The 20,424-nt window shown below is 45.8% G+C and overlaps 1 pseudogene; it reads right to left on the bottom strand.

Moving 5' to 3' along the window:
* Positions 1 to 17,404: 17,404 nt before the first annotated feature.
* Positions 17,405 to 19,928, bottom strand: LOC112818766 (heat shock protein HSP 90-beta pseudogene; annotated as a pseudogene).
* Between the last annotated feature and the right edge of the window lie 496 nt (positions 19,929 to 20,424).

The following is a 20,424-nucleotide window of genomic DNA, read 5'->3' as shown; positions in this document are numbered from 1 at the left end:
GAATGTGCCCTCTTTAATACCCATCACCAGGCTAACCCATCCCCCTACCCCCTCCCCTCTAGAACCCTCAGTTTGTTTTTCAGAGTCCATCATCTCTCCTGGTTCGTCTCCCCCTCTGACTTACTCCCCTTCATTCTTCCTCTCCTGCTATCTTCTTCTTTTTCTTTTTTCTTAAAATATGTTGCATTATTTGTTTCAGATGTACAGATCTGTGATTCAACAGTCTTACACAATTCACAGCGCTCACCGTAGCACATATCTTCCCCAATGTCTATCACCCAGCCACCCCATCCCTCCCACCCCCAACCACTCCCGCAACCCTCAGTTTGTTCCTGAGATTAAGAATTCCTCATATCAGTGAGGTCATATGATACATGTCTTTCTCTGATTGACTTATTTCACTAAGCATAACACCCTCCAGTTCCATCCACATCATTGCAAATGGCAAGATTTCATTCCTTTTGATGGCTGCATAATATTCCATCGTATATATATACCACATCTTCAACTCTATGGTCAACTAATCTTTGACAAAGCAGGAAAGAATGTCCAATGGAAAAAAACCAGTCTCTTCAACAAATGGTGTTGGGAAAAGTGGACAGCCACATGCAGAAGAATGAAACTGGACCATTTCCTTACACCACACACAAAAGTAGACTCAAAATGGTTGAAAGACCTAAATGTGAGACAGGAGTCCATCAAAATCCTAAAGGAGAACACAGGCATCAACCGCTTTGACCTCAGCCGCAGCAACTTCTTCCTGGAAACATCGCCAAAGGCAAGGGAAGCAAGGGCAAAAATGAACTATTGGGATTTCATCAAGATAAAAAGCTTTTGCACAGCAAAAGAAATAGTCAACAAAAGCAAAAGACAACCAGCAGAATGGGAGAAGATATTTGCAAATGACATATCAGATAAAGGGCTAGTATCCAAAATCTATAAAGAACTTATCAAACTCAACACCCAAAGAACAAATGATCCAATCAAGAAATGGGCAGAAGACATGAACAGGCATTTTTCCAAAGAAGACATCCAAATGGCCAACAGGCACATGAAAAAGTGCTCAACATTGCTCGGCATCAGGGAAATCCAAATCAAAACCTCAATGAGATACCACCTCACACCAGTTAGAATGGCAAAGATTAACAAGGCAAGAAACAACAAATGTTGGTGAGGATGTTGAGAAAGTGTAACCTTCTTACAGTGTTGGTGGGAATGCAAGCTGGTGCAGCCACTCTGGAAAACAGTATGGAGTTCCCTCAAGAAGTTGAAAATAGAGCTACCCTAGGACCCAGCAATTGCACTACTGGGTACTTACCCCAAAGATACAAATGTAGTGATCCGAAGGGATACGTGCACCCCGATGTTTATAGCAGCAATGTCCATCACATGCCCTCCTTAATGACCATCACCCAGTTAGCCCATCCCCCCATGCACCTCCCTTCCTGCAAGCCTCAGTTTGTTTCTATGATTAAGAGTCTCTTTCTCAGGGGGCCTGGGTGGCTCAGATGGTTAAGCGTCTGCCTTTGACTCAGGTCATGATCCCAGGGTCCTGGGATCGAGCCCTGCATCGGGTTCCCAGCTCGGCCGGAAGCTTGCTTCTCCCTCTCCCTCTCCCACTCTCCCTGCTTGTGTTCCCTCTCTTGCTGTGTCTCTCTCTGTCAAATAAATAAAATCTTTAAAAAAAAAGTCTCTTTCTCCCTCCTAATGACAACTCATTCAGTTTTCCCTCCCTTCCCCTATGATCCTCTGTGCTATTTCTTATGTTTCACATATGAGTAAAACCATATGACAATTGTCTTTCTCTGACAGCCTTATTTCACTCAGCATAATACCCTCCATTTCTGTCTCTGCGGACAGACCCCTCAGAAGCAAATCTAGGGTTATGGTTAGGGCCTAGGGACATGGCAGGCCAGATCTGCCCACGTTGTGGTGAGCTTCCTGGGGGTATTTTTTGAGGGTGTGGGTCAGGGAGAGTGTTAGGCTCAGGGTTTGTGGCCAGAGGCCCACTGAATGTGGGTGTTCACTGGGAAGGGCATGCAGATTTGTCCCGCTCTGAAGACTTTCCAGAGTTCCAAATGTGGCAGTTTCCTTCTGGGTGGCAAGCTGAATTTTCTGGTATTACTCAGGTGTTTTGGAGGCAGGCCTCTGGGGACAGACCTCTCTGAGGCCAACCTAGGGTGTTGGTTTGGGCTGAGGGGCATGGCAGGCCTGATCTGTTGATGCTGTGTGGAGCTTCCCGGTTGTCTGAGTTGAGGGCGTGGGTCAGGGTGAGTGTCAGGCTTAGGGTTTGCGGACAGGGGTCCACTGAATGTGGGGTTTCTCTGAGACGGGCCTCCAGAGTTCTGTCGCTCTGAATGATTTCTGGAGTTCCAAATGGCGTGGTTTCCTTCTGGGTGGCATCCTGAGTCTTATGGCATTGCTCAGGTGTCCCCAGTCCCTGGGGTTTGGGGATAGGCCTCTGAGGAGAGACCCCTCTGAAGCCAACCTAGGGTTGGGTTTAGGGCCTAAGAACATGGCAGGCTCTATCTGCTGGTGTTGTAGGGAGCTTTCCAGGTGTCTGACTTGAGAGCATGGGTCAGGGTGAGTGTCAGGCTCAGTCCTCCAATACCAGTCCTCTGGTATTGCTCAGGGGCTTTGGAGACTGGCCTCTGGGGACAGATCCCTCAGAAGCCAACCTAGTGTTATGGTTAGGGCCTGGGGGCATGGCAGGCCAGATCTGCCTGCGCTATGGCGAGCTTCCCGGGGGGTGAGTTGAGGGTGTGGGCCGGGGTAAGCGTCAGGCTCTGGTTTTCCAGCCAGGGGACCCCCGAAAGAGGGGGTTCGCTGGGATCGGCATTCAGAGTTCTCCTGCTCTGACTGCTTTCCACGGTTCCAAATGGTGCATTTTCCTTCTGGGAGGCAGGCTGAGTCCTCTGGTATTGCTTAGGTGTCCCCAGTACATTGTGCTTTAGAGCGAGGACTCTGGGGACAGACCCCTTCTAAGCCAATCCAGGGTTAGTGTAGGGCCTAGGGGCAAGTCAGGCCCTATATGTCTGCACTGTGGGGAGCTCCCCTGGGATCTGAGTTGAGGGGGTGGGTCAGAGTGAGTGTCAGGCTCAAGGTTTGTGGCCAGAGGGCCAATGAAAGTGGGGGTTCGCTGGAATTGGCATGCGGAGTTCTGCTCTGAATGCTTTCCCTAGTTCCAAATTCCTCGGTTTCCTTCTGGGTGGCAGGCTGAGTCCTCTGGTATTGATCAGGTGTCCCCTATCCCTGGGGTGTTAAAGCCAGGCCTCTTGGGACAGACCCCAAAGACACAAAACTAGGGTTAGGGTTAGGGACCTGGGACAAGGTAGGCCAGATCTGCCCACGCTGTGGCGAGCATCCCAAAGGCCTGAGTTGAGGGTGTGGGTCAGGGAGAGGGTGAGCCTCAAGGTTTGCAGCCAGAGGCACACTGAATAGGAAGGGCATGCCGATTTGTCTTGCTCTGAAAATTTTCCAGAGTTCTAAATGTGGCCATTTCCTCCTGGGTGGCAGCCTGAGTCCTCTGGTACTACTCAGGTGTCCCTAATTCCTGGTGCTCTGAAGCCAGGACTTGGGGACAGACCCCTTGTAAACCAACTTACAGTTATGGTTAGGACCTCTGGGACTGGCAGGCCCTATCTGCTGTTGCTGAGTTGAGCTTCCTGGTGGTCTGAGTTAAAGGCGTGTGTCAGGGTGAGTGTCAGGCTAAGGGTTTGCAGCCCAGTGGCCACTGAAAGTAGGGTTTTTGCTGGGATGGGCATGCAGAGTTCTCCTCCTCTGAATGCTTTCCTGAAGTCCAAATGGCATGGTTTCCTTCTGGGTGGCAGACTGAGTCCTCTGCTATTGCACGGGTGTCCCCAGTATGAGGGACTTTGGAACCAGACCTCTGGGGACAGACCTCACAGAAGCCAACCTAGGGTTATGGTTATAACCTAGGGGCATGGATGACCAGGTCTACCTGCCTTGGTGAGTTTCCCAGTGGTCTGAGTTGAGGGCATGGGTCAGGGTGAGTGTCAGGCTCAGGGTTTGTGGCCAGTGGGCCGCTGAATGTGGGGGCTGGCTGGGATGGGCATGCAGAGTTTTCCTGCTCATGAATCCTTACTGGAGTTCCAAATGACACATTTTCTTTCCTGGTGGCAGGCTGAATCCTCTGGTATTGCTCAGGTGTCCTCAGTCCCTGGGGCTTTGGAACCAGGCCGCTGGGGACAGAGCCATTAAAAACTAACCTTGGGGTAGAGTTAGTGCTTAGAGGCATGGCAGGGTCGATCTTTCGGCACTGTTCTGAGCTTCCCAGAGGGCTGTGTTGAAGTGTGGGTCAGGCTCACTTTTGCCAGCCAGGGGCCCGCTGAAAGTGGGGGTTCACTGGGATGGGCATACAGATTTCTCCTGCTCTGAATCATTTCTGAAGTTTCAAATGGTGCTGCTTCCTTCTTGGTGGCAGACTGAGTCCTCTGGTGTTGCTCAGGTGTCCCCAATCCCTTGTGCTTTGGAACCCGGCATCTAGGAACAGACCCCTCCAAAGCAACCTAGGGTTAGGGTTTGGGCCTCGGGGCATGGCAGGCCTGATTGGCCGGTGTTGTGGTGAATTTCCTGGGGGGGCTGAGTTGAGGGCATGTGTCAGGGTGAGTGTCAGGCTCAGCGCTTGTGACAAGGACGTCATTCAAAGTAGGGGTTCAATGGATGGGCGTGCAGATTTCTCCTGCTCTGAATCCTTTCCGGAGTTCTAAATGGTGCAGTTTCCTTCTTGGTGGGAGGCTGAGTCCTCTGGTGTTGTTCAGGTTTCCCCAATCCCTGGGGCTTTGGAGCCCTGACTCTAGGGACAGACCCCTCAGAAGCCAACCAGGGTTAGGGTTTGGACCTTGGGGCATGGCAGGCCTGATGGCCCAAGCTTTGGTGAGCTTCCTGGGGGGCTGAGTTGAGGGTGTGGGTCAGGGTGAGTGTCAGGCTCAGGTTTTGTGGCCATGTGGCTGTAGTAAGTGTGGGTTCACTGGGATGGGCATGCATTTTCTCCTGTTCAGAACCCTTTCCGAATCACTGTGAGATGTGGGTAGACCAGGCACCCTGCACATACCTTCCTCACTGAGGGCATGCTTTCTTGTTTGTGCTTTTGCTGTAAACAAGTGTTCTTTTTGAAATCCATTCGTGCCCCATGTTTACAGTTTTGTGCCTTTTTTATTTTGGCAAAGAATTTTATTCTTATGAAGAGTTCTATGCATATGCAGCCTACAAAAGGCCAAGAACTTCCTTTCTAGGTGTTTTCTCTGAGCTATTCCCATACAGGGCATCAATCTGTCACCCAGAAGGAACTTGTTACCCAAATAGCTACTACTTCACAGGTTTTGCCACCCTGGCCCCACTGGCCCACCATTTGACCACAAAGGAGCTAGCTCCCGCGAGGAAGAGACCACATCAAAAGGTCCACTTGTTGTCAAATGATCCTTTATTGAAACATTTTCCTTTGTAGTTAACTTGCTGGGCATTCCACGGCACCACTGTTGATGTCATCTGTGATGTCATGAGGGTGGCGGCCATCAACATTGCAGCCCACAGAGTGGGCAGTCCCCAGGATTACTTTAATGGTTCCAGAGAGTTCTCTGGCTAAAGATCAGTGTTGCATCTGTCGGGCAATATTGGCAATCTCATCAAAAGTGATATTTCCACTGTGCTTAATGTTTTTCTGCTTCTTTCTGTCTCTTGGTGGTTCCTTGAGGGTGTTGATAATCAGGGCAGAGGCAGAAGGTACCGCTTCAATCTGGGCCTGTCTGTTCTGAATGGTCAGTTTCACCATAATCCTTAGACCCTTCCAATCACCGATTGCCTTGGCAATGTCATCACCAACCTTTATTGGAGACAGACCCAGTGGGCCGATCTTCGGGGTCAGGGCAAACGTGGCACCAATCTCGCCACCGGTGCACCTCAGGTACACAACTTTGATCTCACTGGGGTCGAACTTAGGTGGCATGGCGGAGGTGGTGGGTGTTGGATGAACCCGGATTTGGGACGACCAAAGAAAGTTGCACCTTTGCCTCACCAAGCCTAAAGCCAAAAGAAAAAAGCTACAGTTTTGTGCTTTTGTTAGTGATTTTGCTGCCTTAAAATAGCCCTAATGCTGAAGTGTGAAGCACAGGAAGGTGTGACATACATTGGGGAGAAAATATGCATGTTAGGTAAGCTTCCTTCAGGCGCAAGTTATAATGCCGTTGGCAGAGGGTTCAGTGTTAATCGGTCATGTGTATTAAAGAAAGGGTTTTTAAGCAGAAACACACATGAAACAAGGTTGATCAAATTATCTTAACCCAGGGCATTCGGAGCATTCAGAGACTTAACCCTGTTTTCCCCAAGGAGCAAGGGTTCAGTGTTCCCTAACTCATTGCTCATGGTGACTTTATAGACCGTAACTACTGGGAACTAAGGAGAATCAGCTATGTTTTGTTAGTATGAGGCTTCTCAACTTGGGTGTTTTGAGATCCAGCTGTCTAGAGAACTTAAAATACAGATTCCTGTCCCCCACCCTTTCCAGGTTCTGGTTCTAAGGTCTGGGGATAGATGAGGAGGTTTGGGGATGGGTGTGGAGGTCTGGGGGTGGGTGTGGAGGCTTTTTTATTTTAAAGATTTTTATTTATTTATTTGAGAGAGAGAGAATGAAGAGAAAGAGAGCATGAGAGGGGGAGGGTGAGAGGGAGAAGCAGACTCCCCACCAAGCAGGGAGCCCGATGTGGGACTCGATCCCAGGACTCCAGGATCATGACCTGAGTCAAAGGCAGTCGCTTAACCAACTGAGCCACCCAGGTGTCTGGGTGTGGAGACTCTTCAGGCATACTGTACGAGGTGTAGGAGTCTAAGGATCTACACTGAGAATCCACTGGTTGAGGCCATGGCCCTGGCTGGTTATAGAGCTCATGTCCCCAGTCTCAGAAGTAGTTGGTGGCCTCATCTCTCTGGGCCAAGGGATGGCTAGTGCTTCTATAAATGTCCAGAAAGAGTGGGAAAGGTCTAGGCAGGAAAGGATCTTCTGAGTTTTGTGCCCTGCGAAGGCCTCAGTCTTCCCTTTTGCAATAACCGATAATACTTACTTCACAGGATTTGTTTGCAAATGTAATGAAATAATGTACTTTGAACTTTAAAGTGTTATTATTTTTATTCCACTTGTAGAAGAAGAGTGAAGAAGCCAGAGTCAGGGTGGAATTGAGTGCCCAGTGCTCTTGGATGTTACCTCTGGAGTTTCTGCTGAGTCTTCGAGGTGCCCTTCTCCTTTCAGGTAACCTGGATGGGGAGAACCGTGCTGCAGAGTGAACAGTGGAGGATGTTTTCCTCCAAAAGTTCATGCTGGGCACCTTCCCAGGGTGTCTGGCTGACCAGCTGATCCTAAAGTGCTGGGCTAACCAGTTGGAGATCTGTACCCTGGTCCTGAGGGCACAGAAGTTCTAGTTCCTGGTGGGCTACACACAAGTTCTACTGCACACAAGTTCTAATTCCTGGTGGGCTAAAGTGAGACTCTGCTGTCCCACTTTTACAAATGTCTGTCCGTCTGCACCTCCAGACTGTGCCCTCCAAGGTTGTGTCTAAGTACATCTAAGACAGTCACCTTTTCTGCATCAGGCTCTAGCCTGTGAAGGACAGAACCATGTGGGAAAGGAGTGAAGTAGAAATGGGGAAGTACATGGCCTCAGTGTCTCAAGGATTCATTTTCAAAGCTGCTGTTGAATAAATAGATCTTCCGTGTTGTCTTGTCTCTTGGTTTCTCTTTCCTCCTTAGAGAAGAGAACTAGAGTAGGGTTTCTTCAAGGATGCTCCAAGGCTCCCCAAAAGACTGCCAGTTGTTTGAGGTTTGGGTAATAGCTACAGTGCAATGAGTCTCTTGTCACTTTACCAGGAACTTTACCTGGAGTTCTTTGTTTTTTTCTCAAAGTGGAAGAATCCATTTTTGGTCATTATAAAATAATTGACATTAATTTTTAAAAATTTTAAATAGTTTGGACATGTGTCAAGTCAACCATGAACGTTTCTTGTAATTCTTACACAGAGAGAACTACTGTGGAAAAAAAAGTACATTTCCAGATGTACTTTTTCCTTCTAGAAATACCTTAATGGATACTCATTGCTTGATAAATAAGCTTTCAACTGAACACCTACTGTAGGCCACAGATTCTTCTGAGTGCTTGGAATCCATCAATGTACAAAACATTCTGTTCCAAGATCCCTACCTTCATGACACTTGTATCCCCGTGGAGGTCTGCAGGGAGGGTTAGGCAGCACTGAGGACTCCCAAGAAGGTGAGCTCAGTGCAGGAGAGCGTTTCAGGAGGTGGCATCTGCAAAAGCTGCACGTGGGGGCGCCTGGGTGGCTCAGTTCGTTAAGCGACTGCCTTTGGCTCAGGTCATGATCCTGGAGTCCCTGGATCGAGTCCTGCATCGGGCTCCCTGCTCAGCGGGGAGTCTGCTTCTCCCTTGACCCTCCCCCCTCTCATGTGCTCTCTCTGTCGTTCTCTCTCTCTCTCTCTCAAATAAATAAATAAAATCTTAAAAAAAAAAGCTGCACGTGGTGCTGGGTGGTGGGGAAGGGATTGTTGACCAACTTCACTGTGACACTGACCTTGACCCTCACCTTCACCATGACCCTGTTACACTTAACCCTGAACCTCAACCTCACACACCCTAATTCCAACCCTGACCTTGACTTATTATCCTGACTCTGATTCTACCCTAAGCTTTACCCTCACTCTAACAGTAATGCTCTCCCTAATCCTACCCACAACTTGACCTTCACTCAACCTCACTCTTACCTGAGGGTCTCACCCAGAACCTCCCCTGATCATGTCTGACTTTGACACTGACGTTGACTACATCCCTCACATAACCCTGATTTTCAGTCAGAACTTCACTCTGAAAATATCCAAATGCTATCTGACCCTTTTCATGACCCTGACTGTGACCTTATCCTAACTCTAACCCTGAGGCTTGCTTTGACTCTGACCATAATCCTCACCCAGACTCTTATCATGACCTTGACCATAAAACTCAGAGTCATCTAAATTTGACCCTTGCCCTGATCTTCCCTTATTGATAAACTGGACTCTGACCCTGACTCCAAAACCCAACCATCACCCAGACTGTCCCTCACACAGATCAGAGCCTACTCTTCACCCTGGTTTTGGCCCTGATTCTAACACTCGACAACCCTGGATTGATGGGACTGATTGTCATTCAGGCCCCGAGACACCCTCACACCTTGCTGACAAAACTCAACCTTAACCTGACCCTGATCCTTCCGACCTTCACTCTGACACTGACCCTGACCCAGGACTTCATGTGAATTTGACCGTCACCCTCTTCTTGATTCTCACCCCAACACTGACCTTGACCCTTCCACTAACAGTAATCTAACTGAACCTCTGCTGGACTTGATCATGTTCCTGATCCTCACGATCCTGATCCAGCCACATACTGATTGTGAAACTTCCCTTAACCCTGATCTCGACCCTGAACCTTATTCAAATCCTTAACTGACACAGGCCCTTAGCCTATCCTCGACTGTGACCTGATTCACAGCCTTGCTTTGATATTCACCCTATAGACTTACCCAGATCTTGACCCTGATCCATTTTTTAATTGATCTATTTGACATATAACATTGTGTAAATTTAAGGAGTCCATGTTGATATATTTATGTATCTTAATACATTATATATCTTAATATGATTGCAACAATTAGCACCTCTATCATATTATATAATTATTTTGTCTTTTTAGTCATTAGAATAATTAAGTTCTAGGTTCCTAGCAAGTTTGTTGATTATAATGCAATATTGTTGTCTGTGCTCACTATTCATTATAAATTTGTACCCTTAGGCAACACCTGCCCTGTCCCCTCCACTTCCCAACCCCTGGTAACCACCATTTTGCTCTCTGTTTTTGTGAGTTTGGCTTTTTTAGGTTACACTTATAAGTGATGTCCTATAGTATTTGTCTTTCTCTGTCTAACTTATTTCACTTAGCATAATTTCCACAAGGTCCACCATGTTGTTGCAAAGGGCAGGATGTCCTCTTTTTTCATGGCTGTGTGATATTCCATTGTATTTATATACCAAATCTTCTTTATCCATTCACTTATTGGCTATTGTGAACAACACTGCAGTAAACATAGGAGTGCATATCTCTCTTAAAAACTCTGTTTTTATTTCCTTTGTGTGTATACCTAGAAGTGGAATCACACTACATCATTGTTGGGTCTATTTTTAATTTTTGAGAAGGCTTCATATTGTTTTCCATTGTGGTTGAATCAATGTACATGCCCACCAGCATGAAAGAGTTCCCTTTTCTACAGACCCTAGCCAGCAATTTTTATCTCTTATCTTCTTGATAATAGGCCTTCTGATAGGTGTGAGGTGATATCTCATTGTGGTTTTGATTTGCATTTTCCCTGATGATGAGTGATGTGGAGCATCTTTTCATGTGTCTGTTGGCCATTAGGATGTGTTCTTTGGAAGAAAGGTCTTGTTCTACCCATTTTTCAGTCAAATTGTTTTTGATTTTGAGTTGTATGGGTTCTTTATATATTTTCAGTAATAACTCCTTATCCAGGGTGCCTGGGTGGCTCAGTCATTAAGTGTCTGCTTTTGGCTCAGGTCACAATCCCAGGGTCCTGGGATGGAGCCCCACATCGGGCTCCCTGCTCTGCGGGAAGCCTGCTTCTCCCTCTCCCACTCCCCCTGCTGTGTTCCCTCTCTTGCTGTGTCTCTCTCTGTCAAATAAATAAATAAAATCTTTAAAAAAAAACCAAACTCCTTATCCAATGTATGGCTTGCAAAAATTTTCTTCCATTCTGTAGAGTGCTTTTTTGTCTTGTTAATGGTTCCTTTAGCTGTGCAGAAGGTTTTAAGTTTCCTGGAGCCCTATTTGTTCATTTTCACTTTTGTCTTTGGTGCTGCTGGTGTCATATTCAAGGAATCATTGCCAAAACCAATGTTAAGGAGCTTCTTCCCTATATTTACTTCTAGGAGTTTTACAGTACCAGGTCTTTCTGTTTCAGTCTTTAATCTATTTGAGTGAATTTTTGTGCTGGTGTAAGATAGGGGTCTAATTTCATTGCATGTACTCATCCAGTTTTCCCCCACCTCACTTGTTGACAAGACTGTCCTTTCCCCATTGTGTGTTCTTGGCTTCCTTGTTGAATATTTTTTTTGACTGTATAAGCAGCGGTTCACTTCTGTGCCTTCTATTCTGTTCCATTGGTCTATGTGTCTATTTTTGTCTGTCTATGCAGTAACATACTGTTTTTATTCCTGAAGCTTTGTAGTATAATTTGAAGTCAGGAAGTGTGATATCTCTGGTTTTGTTCTTTTTTCCTCAAGAAGGACATTTTAACAATATAAATTCTTCTGATCCATGAACAGAGGATGTCTTTCCATTTGCTTGTCTTTCCATTTCTTTGATTTCTTTCAGCAAAGTTTTATAGTTCACTGTACAGGACTTTCGCATCCTTGGTTAAATTTATTCCTAATATTTTATTGTTTTTCATGCTATTGTTAATGGGGTAGTTTTCTTTATTTCTTTTTCAGATGTTTCATTCTTAGTGTATAGGAACATAAACGATTTCTGTAAGTTGATTCTGTTTCCTGCAACTTGACTGAACTCTAACAGCCTATTAGATTTTCTATATACCGAATCATATTATCTGTAAACAGTGACAGATTCACTTCTTCCTTCCTGATTTGGATGCCTGTTATTTCTTTGTCCTAATTGCTTTAGCAAGGATTTTTAATACCAAACTGAATAAGAGTGGTGTGTGTGGGCATCCACATCTTGTTCCTGCTCCTTGAGGAAAAGCTTTCAATTTTTCACCAGCAAGTATACTGTTAGCTATGGGCTCATAACATATGGCCTCTAAAATACTGAGGTATGTTCCTTCTATACCTGATCTGCTGAGGGTTTTTATGAAACGATGTATTTTGTCAAGTGCTTTTTCTGCATCTATTCAGATGATCATGTGATTTTTTCCTTTCATTTTATTAATGTGATGTATCACACTTATTGATTTGTGTATGTTTAATGATCCTTGCATTTCAGGGATAAATCCTACTTGCTCATGATGTATAATCCTTTTTATGTGTTCTTGAATGCAGTTTGCTAATATGTTGTTGAGAGTTTTTGCATCTGGATTCATCAGAGATATTGGTCTGTAGGTTTCTTTTCTTGTGGAGTCCTTCTCTGGCTTTGGTATCAGGACAATTACAGCCTCACAAAGTGATTTTGGAAGTATTCCCTCCTCCTCAATGTTTTGGAAGAGTTTGAGAAGAACTGGTGTTAATTCTTCTTTGACTGTCTGGAAGAATCTCCAGTGAAGCTGTCTGGTCCTGGGGCAGGTTTCTGTGTTGGGAGGTTTTTGATTCCTGATTCAATTTATTTAGTCTCTATTGGTTTGTTCAAATTTTTTACTTCTTCCTGATTCAGTTTGGTAGGTTGCTTGTTTCTAGGACTGGATCTGCTTCTTCTAAGTTATCTGAGTTTTTGGCTTGTAATTGTTTAGTCTCACAATCCCATTTTTCTGCAGTCTCAGTTGTAATGTCTTTTTCTTTTCTTTTTAAAAAATATTTTATTGACTTATTTGAGAGAAAGGGAGAGCACAAGCAGGGGGAGGAACAGAAGGAGAGGGAGAGAGACAAGCAGACTCTGTGCTGAGCAGGGAGCCTGATGTGGGGCTTGATCCCACGACCCTGAGATCAGGACCTGAGATGAAGGCAGGCACTTGACTGACTGAGCCATCCAGGCGCCCCTAACGTCTCCTTTTTCACTCTTAATTTTATTTGAGTTTTTGTTTTTTTTCTTAGTCTAGCTAAAGGTTTGTTGATTTTGTTTATCTTAATCGTAGAACCAGTTCTCAGTTTCATCAATCCTTTCTGTTGTTTTTATAATGCCTACTTCATTTATTTCTGCTCTGGGCTTTATTGTTTCCTTCCTTCTGCTAACTTTGGGCTTAATTTGTTGTTGTTGTTGTTTTTCTACTTCCTTGAGGTGTAAAGATAGGTTGTTTATTCGAGGTCTTTCCAATTTCTTGATATATGCACTTATCACTTTAAACTTTCAGAGCTGCTTTCTGTAAGTTTTGATATGTTGTCTTTCCATTTTCATTTCTTTTGAGATAATTTTTTATTTTCCTTTGAATTTCTTCACTGACCCATTGATTATTCAGAAGGATGTTGTTTAGTTTTGACGTATTAGTGGATTTTCCAGCTTTCATTTTACTGATTTATAGTTCCATACCATTGTGGTCAGAAAAGACAGTGGGTATAATTTCAGTCTTGTTAAATGAGCTAAGAGTTGTTGCGTGTCCTATGGTGCAGTCCTTTCTGGAGAAAGTCCCATGCGCCCTTGAGGAGAATGCATGTTCTGCTGCTGTTTGTTCTTGTGTTTTAATCCATGTACCCACTCTGCCTATTGATTGGTGAATTCAATTTTTCATATTTAGAGTGATTATTGATATGGAAGAACTCAATATTGCCACCTTATGTCTTGCCTTCTGATTGCTTTGTAGCTCCTTTGTTATTTTCCCCCCTCCGTTTCTGTTTACCTGACAGTTCTGCTGATAGCCAAACAGGGGCTCCATTGTAGGTTACTTTCTTTTGTTCCCTGGCGGCCTTTAAGATGCTTTCTTTATGACTGACTTTTGACAGTTTCATTACAATGTCAAATATGATGAGTGACCTTCCTCGGAGAAGGTCTTTCTGCTTTGGGGGTGCCCATACCCCAGTAGGGGCATCCTGCAGTGGGTGGACTCCTGGACATCCACAGGCACATCTCTTGCTGAAATCTTGAAGCAGACAGCAGGGAACACATTCTTCCATTGCCTTTGGTTATTGTCTGCCTCTTTCCCTTCCTCCAATTCCCCTGGTCATGGACTTACTCACTCACCACTTTTGCTTTCCACCTGCACTGAGGGGCGGGCTGTCGCCAGTGTTGCCCTGGGGAGGGGCTGACTCGAATTCTTTCTCCTCTGACTCCAAGCCCATCTCTACCCTGCTTCAGTGGTGTGCCTGGTTTTCCCCTCAGCTGGCTGGGCTTCCACAAATTCTCTATCTTCAGTGAGTGTTGCCCTGTTTTTTGCTTTCGAGTTGTGCTTCCCCCAATCATAGCAAGTCAGGGTGGGGCAGACCCATCAGCTTCCTTGGGTCTGTAACCCCCTTCACGGTCCTGTCCAGCTACTTTCTGATGCACAGGTGCAGAGAAATCTGGGTGTCCTGGAGTGATGAGCAGAGGCACTTTTGTTGGATTATGAATGTTGAAGTAGTTGTAAATAAAAGGGGAGAGGAAAAAAGGGAAGACTCCTGCAGCCACGATGCTGATGTCACACTTGGCCCTGATCCTCACCCTACACTCACCCTATCCTTGGTCCTGAACATGACCCTCTCCTTGGAAATGACCTGACTTTGACCTTCACCCTGTTACTGACCTTGCAGTGTACCCTTAACCTGATTCTGAATCTGGCATTCCCCATGATACTGACCCAGAATTGACTCTTACCTTCACTCTGACTCAGATCTTGACTTTGACCTGGAGCCCTCTCTCACCCTGAACCTGAATTGGACCCAACTCTAACAGTAATCTAGACCCTAATGTTCAAAATGAGTCATAATTTGAAATTCACTCTGACCATTTACTAAAACTGACCCTGACATTAACCCTAAAGCACTGATTATGACCCTGACCCTGCTCACCCTGATGCTTATCTTCACACTAACCTTGACCTTTGGGGTGACCTTGACCCTCATCCCCACCCTGACCCTGCACCTAACCTCAATAGTACTCTGACACTAACCGTCTGTCAGCATGGGGGTTTCCCACCAACCATATCTTTGCAGACAAACTCTGAGATGGCCTATGGCTTGGGACTCCATTGACCTCACAAAATCTCATTACAACCTCAGTGTAAGAGGTTTCTGTGACACTGACATGACCTTTGTTCCCAGAATATGCCCCATAAAGAGTCACATGAGAGCCTGGGGGTCCAGAAGAGTTAAATGGGTGATTGTGGCTCAAGCTAAAGCCACTCAGGGGGATCATGCTGGAGGCCATCTCTGATTTCAGTCTGGCTCTGTCATCAATTTCCAGTACAATTTAGGTGAGTCACTTAATCTGAGCTTCAGGCTCATCATTTCTAAAATTAGGAAATGTTTTTAGATTAATTTATTCATTCAAGAACTACATAATGAACTCCTATTAAGTGCTAGGCAGTCTCCAGGACTGATTCTATCTCAGGAATTCTGACTCCCACCCTCCCTGCTCACACTGACTTCCCCCATTTGACACAATGGCTGTTCCATGGGAATTCTGTAGGGCAACATTGGACTAGCAAGTGCCTTCTGGGTGTGCCCTCAGGCCATTTGATGTGGCTGAGGGGCCATGAGTAATTCCGAACCCAAACCCAAGGTTTTGGCTAATTTGCCTTGTGCTGTCTTACTTGCACAAGAACAGCAGTGTCTGGATCAGGACTTCAGTGCAACAGCTGCAGGATGAGCCGGCTTAGCGAGGACCTTGCCCAGTACACTAGTCCCATGACACTGTGAGGGTATTCTTAGTCCCCAGTTAAGTCATGCACTGCAACAAGTGATTATACATCAGGGTGGATGATGCAAAGTATAGTTTCACTGAGAACATGATAAAAACATTTAAATGACAGAATAGTACGTAGGTAAACATACTATATACTATGTAAGTGAAGGGAAAAGTAAACAACGGGGTCAGAAAGAGGAATGGTAGTTCCAAGAAGCAGACTGGAGTAGTCAGGGGATGGGGCTGTTTCATGGAGGAAGTGACCAGGAGACTTGTCACTGGTTACAACAGTGCAGCGTCAGGGCTTGAGCTCTGCCTGACCTGCAACCCCCAGGGGCATTGGGGGCATTCTAGCTCCAGAGGATCTGCAGACGGCAGGTCAGCCTGAGCCTAGCCTCCATGGTAAGTCTTCTTTCCTCCTGGATGTGGCTCTTTCTCTGCCTCTTGAGGCTGTTGATTCTCATTTTGTTTTCCTCTGAGCTGCACTATTTTGTGTGGGTTCAATATTGTTAGTTGACACAAATTCTTTGTGAAAATAAATGGAATATAAATCATACTTGTTTCCTAATCAGATCTGAACATATTCAATAGTAACAGCCATTTCCCAGGCCCCTGGGTCTTCATCTGCTTGCCAACGCCGAGATTTTTTAAAACATTATATTCTTAACAGTTTCAAAGAATTAGTTTGGTTTTTAAAAATTCAACAAAGTCACACTTTTAATAATCTATAGAATGATCTGTAAACAGTGAAAGAGCAAGGTTTTACAGGATGAAGGAAGAATTGGCTTTGTGGCCGGGTTTGCCCTAATGTTTGCTCACTGTTGCCCCCGTGTGGCCACTCTCCAGATAGCACGGGGCAGAATGCGTTACAACCTGTCAAATTCAAGGGAGAAGAAGATGGAATAGGTTGGTCCCTGGATCCCCTAGCTCCTAAAAGCCATCATATAATTTATAAGCCATATTCTAAATTGGGTATATCTTAACTAGATATTAGGGTTAGGTTCAGGGTCAAGTTGCATACATTAATTATATACAGCATTTTGTATGTCAGTCATAACTCCATAAAGTGTTTTTAAAAAATAAAACAGGAGAGAATATAGTCACCCAAAGCACTGAGCACCTTTCCTGTCACAGTAAATATGTAACTAAGCATAATTATTATTTAACCTTAGCTGAGGACCGGGAGCTGGTCCTACATGTACTTGGCAGGTAGCATCTGTGGCCAGCTGCCCATCTCCCTGCTGCACCCACCCCCAGCTCAGCACATCCTCTTCTAGGCTCAAGGGCAGCCCAGAGGGACCAGGCCCAGGTGTGGCTCCCTCCTCTCAGGCATGGCTTCCTTCCGACAGGTGGAGAAGGTGCCCAGCTCACAGACACATGACGTCTATTTTTGGTTACTTGCTATCTTCCTCCCCTTTTTGTCACCCTGGTCCTTAACCTTTAGCTCCTATGAGACCCTGGGTTTGCAGGTTTCTGTTGACATTTCAAAGTGTGCAGATCTGTGTTGCCTTTGTTCCCTGTCCTTGGGTCGGATATAAAGGCAAGAAAAGTCATCATACTGTGAAAGCAACAAAACTAAATATCAAGAGTGCTCTGTGCCCGAACCTCAGACTTGAAAGAAATGGCAAACTACATATCTAATGTCATACACAGCATCTTCTCCCATTCCATGGGTTGCCTCTTAGTTTTGGTGACTGTTTCGTTTGCTGTGCAGAAGCTTTTTATCTTGATGAAGTCACAAAGGTTCATTTTTGCTTCTGTTTCCCTTGTCTTTAGAGACATGTCTTGAAAGAAGTTGCTGTGGCCGATGTCAAAGAGGTTACTGCCTCTGTTCTCCTCTAGGATTTTTTTTTTTTTTGTATAAAACTGTATCTTCTTTATTTTGCATACTTCAATCTCGGAACAAAATAAACAAAAAAACACCCACAACACATACCCAAACCCCGTCAAATATCGGAAGGGATAGGGCTTGAGGGCCTTCTTTCCTGCCTCAAAGACAGGAGAAAAAAAAAAAAACCACTAGACATCAGCAGAGGGAACCAGGTGAACCGGGGCCGCTCGGGGCTGCTGGGGAGCCATGGGGACACTATACAGAGGGCACAAGGTCTGCAGATAGAACTAATCTACTTCTTCCATGCGAGAGGCATCCTCATCACCCTCAAGGGGGGGGATCTCATCAGGAACAGCAGCACTGGGTTCCTCTGCAGTCACTTCATCTTCATCAATGCCCAGGCCTAGCTTGATCATGCGGTAGATGCAGTTGGAGTGAGTCTGGGGATCCTCAAGTGAGAAGCCGGAGGAGAGCAGAGCTGTTTCAAACAGCAGCACCACCAGGTCCTTGACTGCCTTGTCATTCTTGTCCGCCTCTGCCTTCTGCCGCAGCGTTTCCACGATGGGGTGGTCAGGGTTGATCTCCAGGTGCTTCTTGGCCATCATATAGCCCATCGTAGAGTTGTCCCGAAGGGCCTGGGCTTTCATGATCTGCTCCATGTTGGCCATCCAGCCATAGGTGCTAGTCACAATGCAGCAGGGTGAAGATACTAGCCTGTTGGAGATTGTCACCTTCTCAACCTTCTTATCCAAGATTTCTTTCATGAGTTTGCAGAGGTTCTCGAACTTGGCCTTGCTCTCCTCCATTTTCTTCTTCTCCTCTTCATCCTCAGGCAGCTCCAGGCCCTCCTTGGTAACCGAGACCAGACTCTTCCCATCAAACTCCTTGAGCTGCTGCACGCAGTACTCGTCGATAGGCTCCGTCATATACACTACCTCAAAGCCCCGCTTCCGCACTCGCTCCACAAAAGCGGAGTTGGCAACCTGCTCCTTGCTCTCACCAGTGATGTAATAGATGGACTTCTGGGTCTCTTTCATGCGGGACACATATTCTGAAAGAGAAGTCATCTCATCCCCAGACTGGGAAGTGTGGTAACGCAGCAGCTCAGAAAGGCAGCGCCGGTTAGTAGAGTCCTCATGGATTCCAAGCTTTAGGTTTTTAGAGAACGCCTCATAGAATTTCTTATAGTTCTCCTTGTCTTCTGCCAGTTCAGAGAAGAGCTCAACGCACTTCTTCACAATATTTTTGCTAATGACCTTCAAGATTTTGCTCTGCTGGAGCATTTCTCAGGAGATATTCAATGGCAGGTCCTCGGAATCAACCACACCACGGATGAAGTTGAGATACTCTGGTATCAGTTCATCACAGCTGTCCATGATGAACACACGGCGAATGTAGAGTTTGATGTTGTTCTTTTTCTTCTTGTTCTCAAAGAGGTCAAAAGGGGCCCGACGGGGGATAAACAGCAATGCCCTGAATTCCAGCTGACCTTCTACAGAGAAATGCTTGACTGCCAAGTGGTCTTCCCAGTCATTAGTAAGACTCTTGTAAAACTCTCCATATTCCTCCTGGGTAATGTCATCAGGGTTTCTGGTCCAAATGGGCTTGGTCTTGTTCAGTTCTTCCTGATCTATGTATTTCTCCTTAATCTTCTTTGTTTTCTTTTTCTTGTCCTTCCCACTATCATCCTCCTCATCTGAACCCACATCTTCAATCTTGGGCTTCTCCTCATTATCTTTATCTTCTTCCTCTTTCTCCCCTTTCTCCTCCTCTGCCTCATCATCACTGATTTCTTTCTCTCGTTCCTTCTCCAAATAAAGGGTGATGGGATAACCTATGAACTGCGAATGCTTCTTCACCACTTCTTTGACACGTCTCTCCTCTAAATACTCTGTCTGGTCTTCTTTAAGATGGAGAATCACTTTAGTACCCCGGCCAATGGGCTCACCATGGTCTGCACGTACAGTGAAGGAGCCCCCAGCAGAAGACTCACAGGCATACTGCTCATCATCATTGTGCTTTGTGATAACCACCACCTTCTCTGCCACCAGGTAGGCAGAATAAAAGCCAACGCCAAACTGTCCGATCATGGAGATGTCTGCACCAGCCTGAAGAGCCTCCATGAATGCTTTAGTTCCGGACTTTGCAATGGTTCCCAAATTATTTATGAGATCGGCTTTGGTCATGCCAATGCCTGTGTCCACTAGAGTCAGGGTGCGCTCCTGGGGGTTGGGGATGATGTCAATTTTCAGCTCTTTACCACTGTCCAACTTGGAAGGGTCTGTGAGGCTCTCATAGCGAATCTTGTCCAAGGCATCAGAAGCATTACTGATTAACTCCCGAAGGAAAATTTCCTTGTTGGAATAGAAGGTATTGATGATGAGGGACATGAGTTGGGCAATTTCTGCCTGGAAGGCAAAAGTCTCCACCTCCTCCTCTCCATGGTGCACTTCCTCAGGCATCTTAAAGGAGAAGAGCTGCAAGCACTACAGACGACGGTGGGTAGGGACTGCGTCCGGCTACGTATCCGCAGCAAGCTTGCGCGGGGGTGACTCTCCTCTAGGATTTTGATGGACTCCTGTCTTACTTTGAGGTCTTTCATCCATTTTGAGTTTATCTTTGTGAATGATGTAAGAGAATGGTCGAGTTTCAATCTTCTGCATGTGGCTGTCCAATTTTCCCAGCAGCATTTATTGGAGAGACTGTCTTTTTTCCATTGGACATTCATTCCTGATCTGTCAAAGATTGGTTGACCATAGAGTTGAGTGTCCATTTCTGGGGTCTCTGTTCTGTTCCATTGATCTATGTGTTTTTGTGCCAATACCATCCTGTCACAGATTTGTAATATAGATTGAAGTCAGGCATTGTGATGCCCCAAGTTTGGTTTTCTTTTGCAACATTTCCCTGGCTCTGTATCCTTGGCTGCATGTTCTCATTTAGTACCGTGAACATGTCTTTCCAGCCCTTTCTGGCTTGCCAGTTCCCTGGTGTTATTCTGACGTTATTCTGACATTCCTCCCTCCGTACGTAAGAAATCTCTTCCCC

This window comes from Callorhinus ursinus, unplaced genomic scaffold (assembly GCF_003265705.2).
Source record: "Callorhinus ursinus isolate GAN/ISIS: 27379988/994484 unplaced genomic scaffold, GSC_fseal_2.0 scaffold294, whole genome shotgun sequence".
Lineage (NCBI taxonomy): Eukaryota > Metazoa > Chordata > Mammalia > Carnivora > Otariidae > Callorhinus > Callorhinus ursinus.
This window is presented reverse-complemented; position numbering and strand designations above follow the sequence as displayed.